Below are 7,500 nucleotides of genomic sequence, written 5' to 3'. Positions count from 1 at the left end.
CGTCGTCTGTGCCGCTGAAACTGCGCAGGTATATTCTCCCCATAACGATTGTTGAGTTGGATAAACAGCCACGGTCTTGAACGCTCCAAGACGTTCCAGACGATGATTGCTCAGCTTGGTTAAACAGCCACGGTCTTTGGTTAAGACAGTACCGGATTGACCAGTCGTGTGAGCGGTAGCGTGACGGGTCAAACAGGTTGTGTGGTGTGGTGGACTTGTTTTATTTGCCTTTATTTTTATAGCGCACATTTTGTGCCCCACATTTTTGTGCCCCACATTTTGTGCCCCACATTTTCTTTTGGCCTTTATTTTGTGGTCCACAAACTGTAAATGTGCTTGACGTTTTTTGCCCTTATTTTTTGGGTCCAAAACTGTAAATAAGGGGCAATTTTTGTGGACCTTATTTGTTGGATTAATGACATCGAATGCCAAGGATAGACGCAGTTCTGTGAAGTGTTATTAAGGAGATTTCTATAGCGCATAACTAAAAGCACTAAGTGTGAAGCTTGCTAGACAACGTGACCCGCCACGGGTATGTGAACTTAGGGTGGGGGTGCCAGTTAGTCGACCGTAGCTAGCTTGTGGGGCAATACAATACAATACAATACAATAATCTTTATTCATCTCTAAAAGAGAAATTACAAGCTTGACTGTGTGTCTGTAAAATCAATCAATTAATCGATCAATCAACCATGCATGTAGTAACATTCACATCGCATATTCACATCATATCGTTACACGCAAACATTGTACCCACACACTTACTAAAATAAGCCTACAAATAGAAGCAATGCATTGCCTGTTTAAAAATTATATCACATTATCACCTTATCACACTTTAACCACATTATCTTCTCACATTTGTATCCTATAAGTCAATATAAATAACAACAGAGAAAAACAACTGATAAAAGGATGTAAAGATTATGCCGTTGTCAGAGTGACAGCACCAGCACCTAGCGCCCCGCCTGAGAGTTGAAGATGTGAATTGCAGATGGAATGAATGAGTTTCTGTAGCGTGTGGTTCTTGTGTATGGCTGTCTAAATCTTAAGCTTCTGTGTAGGGGTACCGATACGAGGTCAGATTTCTTCTTATGTCAACTTTCTGATTCGGCATCGTTGATCTTGAATAAACTCCACGCTGAAAAAAACCACCCTTCGATATATACAACTGACGATCGACCTTGGGTACTTTACATTCATGGGGTCAAATTTGTCCAACCCATGGGTTTTTTTAAAATTTAAACTTAAACATTTGATTCATCGTAAAATGTTTTCCTTCTCATTCAAGGGACGTAACCACTCGGTGCACGTTTTTAAAGAAATCGAATTTTGGAGTGAAGTCACCACCAATTTCCTTCACTTGCAAGCTTTTCGTCCTTACGTAAGTTTACTTCTATAATTTGACCGGGAAACAGCAAAAGGGAAAAAAAGGAAAGAGAGAATGCATGCTTACTGTCCTACAGGCCAAATATTCCGCCTCGATGATCTTAGTCTTAATGACATGATATGGGTTATATGATAATTCGAGTTTAACCCATATCAGGAAACAGCATTTCAGTCAGAAAGCTGACATCGGGAGAAATCTGACATCGCTACACCGGCTAGTCAAGTCCTCGGTCGTACGGGTCTGTTGACAGGAAAGTTGTCTATTCTTCTTCTTCTTCGTCGTTCTCTCAGACAGCAACTCCGGAGGCCCTGATGAAGGCTGCTGTACGCCGGAGGCTCTCCATGGGTCCATAGAGTTTGTCCCTCATCGGTGTGTCAGCAGGCCAGGTAAACCACTTGTCGCAGTCTTGAGTCCAGCCTTGATTTAAATAGAAATATCCGCCGTAGTCTGAAGAAGAGAATAAGAAATAGCAATATCAGCTGAAGAGACAAAGGAGGTACAAAATAATAACCAACCTTGTTCGGAAAGTTCTACGATTTTGTGGCAGTTGTGATATGATAGCATGCTCTTCCCCTGCTTGGGTCTGTTTCATCAAAAGCCATGCATGTGCCGTATAATGAGTTAATTAGTTTCAGTTTATTAGACACACGACCGTTGTCCTCCAGTAATTGCTGTGTCGGTGGATGTTTACGGGTTTTCTGCATGGAAGGAAAATCATTATGTGCTCATTTCACCTGCTACACCGGTAGACTTTTAGAAAGGGATTTCCTTCATGAGCAGGTATTTGATATATTATATATATTATATTATACTATTAATCATGTGTGTGTGTGTGTGTGTGTGTGTGTGTGTGTGTGTGTGTGTGTGTGTGTGTGTGTGTGTGTGTGTGTGTGTGTGTGTGTGTGTCAGATCAAATTAAATCAAATCAAATGTTATTTTACGAGGGTTGTGGCATTAGCAATACAAACGAGCTTCTTTTAACCAGCCCTATCTCCCAGAGAAGGACTATTCAGAATGTGTCGAAACAAGTGTGACGACAATTAGAGAAATCAATCGGACAGACTTTATGATACAGAATGTTGAATATGAGGACATGCCAAGAATCATATAAACGAGGGTTGGGTAATTGAATGGGGTATCTAACCAGTCAATTACAATCACAGGACCTTTTTTTTTGGAATTGGTATTAATCCCTGGTTTACGTTTGTTGTGATGATATAAATGTTCTATTAGTATTTTATGTTTTTTTGGGGAATTATTTTAACATGTCTTTCCGATATGGCTGGAAATAGCGTAATTTCATGACGTTTCCGTGGGCTAATAGACAGATCTAGATGTGGAACTTTTCAACACGTGACATGTACGGGAACGTGTACGGATGTCGACAGAGGCATTTAGGAGTGTTGAGGCGGTCCTGGAGTCGACCTAGCAAAGTCTTTTTACCTGTAACTCAGTGCTAAAGCTTCGTGTGGCCACCTTCGCGAAGTATACTAATTCGCATAGTCGACTTCGCCCAGGACAGGCTTAAATAAAGTAGGCTTGTGTCCATGCAGAACAACACTATAGCCTACTTGAAGTGTATGTCACAGTTAGCTTGCGGTCTGCTTTATTACACGGCGAGGGCATACCAACAACAGCTGGCAAGAAAATTGGTTGATTAAAATCAACATGGCCGAAGCAATGGTTTCATAAAAGAAGCGGTATTGTACGGGCACACGTTGAATTTGGGTTACAAGTGTTGCAGAGTATTTGAAAAATCCGTAGGCATAAAAACATGCAAAGAAGAGTGATAGGTCCCTGTTCAAGTGTGAATATAGTCAAGTGAATTGCTTATGTTTCACACTAGTTTTGCTGTTACAGCAGTCCCTCTCATGAACGGACACCCTTGGGCCAGTGCAAACCTGTCCGTACATTGCAGGTGGCCGGTCACGGGAGAGCCCCCCCCCCCCATCACACACACACTCAGGCACACTGACGGACTGAGTGAGTCTTTGCTACTGGTGAACGAGCTCTACTTGTCCAAAAACAATAAGGTCAAACTACTACAATTTATAACTGAAAGGAAAAACACTGTCCTGTAAAAATGACGTAAAATCAACGGTGTCAGAAAAAGAGAGATAAAAGAAATCCTCAAATTCCTGAGGTTACAGGCACCCCATGAAAGCAGCCACGAACATACTCACAGAGGCACACATGCTTGTGCAGATACTTTGCAAAAATATGAATTGAAAACCTGCATATGTGGTAATTTCTTTTTTTTTGTGTGGCTTTATTGAATACTTCAGGCAGTGACTTTTCCCTGTCCAGTTTTCTCTTTCGTCTCTCTTACCCCTCGCTTACCCACCCCCCCACCCCCTTACCCTCCACTCCCTTTACCCAGCCCCGACAGCACACATTTGTAATCTGCAAGGCAGAGTACACATTTTCTAAAAGGAAGACTACTTCTCTTCAATTATATCCAGAGATCTTCCAGCTGTCTCCACCATAAGCCAAGTGGTCGAGTCTTATACCCCCTTTCCACACAACCGTTCTAGGTCCCGTTCCCGTACCGACCAAGGAACGGTGCGGGCACGGGAGGGATCGGGACAGAACCGCAATGAACGTAACTGATCGTTAACGGAACTGCTTTGAACGGTAGGGTCGGTAGGGACGGCTGAGTTTGGGCTGCATGTTCAAATTTTTAGCCGTTCCCCTCCCGATCAGAATGAACGGTAATGGAACCTCAACCCATCGGTAACGGAACGCTTGGTTCGTTAAAGGAACTTAAAACAACGGTAACGCAACAGTAGCGCTCTCACACACTGAGTTGTCATACCCGCATTCCACACATCCGTGTTAGGTCCCGTTCCCTTACCGACCAAGGACGGCTGCCACTATGGTCAGACGCTGCTGAAAGATGCCAAAAAACGGCCGTTTGCGCAGCGTTCCATTGTTGTGGCAGCATTCCTTGGTTGGTACGGGAACGGGACAAAGAACGGTTGAGTGGAATGGGGGTATAACTTTTGACACCGACAAACTGAAGAATGAACAGATCTATGAGGTAACCGTCTCAATGGTCCTGGCTCAGAAAACAAAGAGTATATATGGCCTGGGACGATTGTAGCTTCCCTTCTTCGTGTTCGATAGACAAGGACAATAAATAGTAGAGCATAGTGCAATTTCATGTTGGCATCTTCTCCACTGAAAGCTATAACCCAAAGACTGAAGACCAAAGTGCTTTACCCCACTTCTGACCCGAATCACCCCCCTCCTGCTAGGTACACGTGCACTCAAGTTAACCTCTGCTTTGACCTGTGTGCCAGGAGTCGGATGAGAGAGAGAGAGAGAGAGAGAGAGAGAGAGAGAGAGAGAGAGAGAGAGCGAGAGAGACTGAGAGAGAGACACACACACACACATAGACAGACAGACATAGAAAGACAGAAGCGGAGAGACTCAGAGGGAGACAAAGACATACATACAGAGAGAGAGAGAGAGAGAGAGAGAGAGAGAGAGAGAGAGAGAGAGAGAGAGAGAGAGAGAGAGAGAGAGAGAGAGAGAGAGAGAGAGAGAGAGAGAGAGAGAGAGAGAGAGAGAGAGAGAGAGAGAAAAAGGGAGAGAACTGTAACTGATTTCGTGAGAACGGTAACAAATGTCACCTCTCCGAATGCATTCCAATAGATGACCGCTCCTGCGGCCATTAATAATATAGAGCACACAGAGCATGCTGTCAAATATCTTTTTTTATTTTTCATTATTACACGGCGTAGCCATACCAACAGCTGCTTAATGGCATTCACTGACTGTCGAGAAATATACACAAGTGCACTTCTTTTGTTCGTGGACTGGCTGCGTAATATAATTATAATGAGCGGCAAATATATATATATATTGTTTGTAACACATAAGTGTGCATGTGTTGGTGTCATTAACTGACTTTAAAGTCCTAGTGTTCCGTGACGGTATTGCGGCTGTTCAAGTGTTGGTGTCAAATGTTTTTAAGTCCTCGTGTTCCGTGATGATATTGCCGGTGTAACACGAAATTTTTACTCCACGAAAAATTTACTCCGGAGTAAATATTTCGTACGAAATTCTTACTCCGAGTACACTTTTCGTACGAGAAAAGAACTCCCCAAGGCACGAACAAATTACTCCCTCCACGAAATTTTTACTCCCCATTTTTTTTACTTCCAGTAAAAATTTCGTACGCAAAAATGGGATGCGGGCGAATGGATAATGCCCATAAGTGATCTCGCACACACGAATGTCGCGCTACCCTCCTTCCACCCCTTCCACCACCAAGACTAACAGGGGACAATTAAGGGAGTAAAAATGTACACCTGGCATGGGAAGTTAAATTGCTTGTGTTGGGGTGAATAATTTATTCGTTATTTATTCGTCAGGGGAGTAATATTTTTGTACGAAATGTTTACTCGGAACTCACCTGTCTTGGGGAGTAATTTTCTCGTGTAATGGGGGAGTGCTTTTTTCGTGAAGGGAGTAACTTTTTCGTACGAAATGTTTACTCCGGAGTAAAAATCTCGTGTGAGTAATTTTCTCGTGTTACACCGGCTGTCCAAGTGTTGGTGTCATACACTTTAAAGTAGTGTTCCGTGAAGGTATAGGCTGTTCAAGTGTCGGTGTCATATATTTTAAAGTTCGAGTGTTCCATGAAGGTATAAGCCTTGGTGTCATACACTGTAAACTCTGAGTGTTCCATAATGGTATTGCCTGCTGTTAAATTCAGTGTTAACCGTGGCATATACTTTAAAGCCTGAGTGTTTCATGTATATGTGTTGGTGTCGTACGCTTTTAACTCCGAGTTTTCCATGAAGGCATAGGATGTTCATGTGTTGGTGGCATATACTTTAAGGCCTGATTGTTCCATGTATATGTGTTGGTGTCATACGCCTTAAACTCCGAGTGTTACATGAAGGTATTGGATTGCACATGTGACTCGCCTTCGTTTGTCAAAATAGCGTGACCAAGTGCAACACGCGTCAGGGGTTCATTGCATTGCTGGGTGATGATTTATTCATCACACCGCCTGCATGCACTCCGCGCCTGACATTTGCTGCAGTGTCGGCGTGCCACAATGATTCAGTGGAACCCCCGTATAAGACCTCTAAAGTAAGACTTTCTCCTTTTTAAGGTGACCCTCCCTCCTTTCTCAGACTTTCCGTTCAAAGTCCATTATTTTATGCTGCAGTGTCGACGTGCTGCAATGATTCAGTGGATCCCCCTTAGAAGACCTCTAAAGTTAAAGGTCCTTGTCTACATTTTTATACCGAAATCGCCATTTGACCATTAAAATGCAGAGTTTATTATCTACAAATATCAACAATACACCCCCTTTCGATCAGGAAAGACGAAGCCAGTGCAGCCGTTTGAAAATTCATTGTAGTATACCAGCGTAGTACTCATAGTAGGATATCCTTATTTGGAAAATGCCAAGCGCAAAACTCCTCTCAAATCCCGTGCATTTCGTGCGTTTAAAAAAAAGCGTGGACAGCGCTCCAGTGTCAAACTGTTGCTGCACTTGTTTGGGCGTGGCTATAAGCATAGCGACATGAATTTGATTGGTCAGTATTTTTAGGCAAAGCACATGTTCTCAGCAAACAGAAAACAAAATAGTGGAAGCGTGAGTCACGCTACTCAAAAATAAAATCTTTTTTTAAATATAGTTTTTTTTCTCTAACTTTTTTCCTCATGGTTCATTCATCATCTGACATAACTTTTAAGACCCTCCTTTCTCAGATTTTCTGTTCAAAGCCCATTTACATTTATCTTCATTTTTTTTACTTCTTCCCTATTGTCTTAGATTTTTGAAGGTCGTTGAAGGGAGGTTCCGCTGTAGCCGCTTATTACGAATGCTTGTTTCCGGACCTGTGAGAAAACTAGAAACCGAGCGAGGATGAATTGTCCCTGCTGCAGGTATAGTTGTGTATACTGAGACTGTGTCGATAAGTGCTCTAGTAAGTGACTGTGGTTTGTGTTTGTTTGTGTGTTTTGTTTTCTTTTGATGTTTAATTAAGATCGCTGTTTGCTGTGCCTGCTTGCACTGTCATTGTGCGTGTTTGAATGTGTGATTTAACTGTGTATTTTGTTAGCTTAAACGTCATATGGGCCTTAAG

The 7,500-nt window shown here is 42.6% G+C and overlaps 1 protein-coding gene across 1 annotated transcript in view; it reads left to right on the top strand.

Moving 5' to 3' along the window:
- LOC138968676 (galactoside alpha-(1,2)-fucosyltransferase 2-like) overlaps nucleotides 1-7,500 on the top strand; it is a 21,371-nt gene that overhangs the window by 765 nt on the left and 13,106 nt on the right. The gene's annotated exons all lie outside the window — the stretch shown is intronic.

Source organism: Littorina saxatilis, linkage group LG6, assembly GCF_037325665.1.
Source record: "Littorina saxatilis isolate snail1 linkage group LG6, US_GU_Lsax_2.0, whole genome shotgun sequence".
Taxonomy (NCBI): Eukaryota; Metazoa; Mollusca; class Gastropoda; order Littorinimorpha; family Littorinidae; genus Littorina; species Littorina saxatilis.
This window is presented reverse-complemented; position numbering and strand designations above follow the sequence as displayed.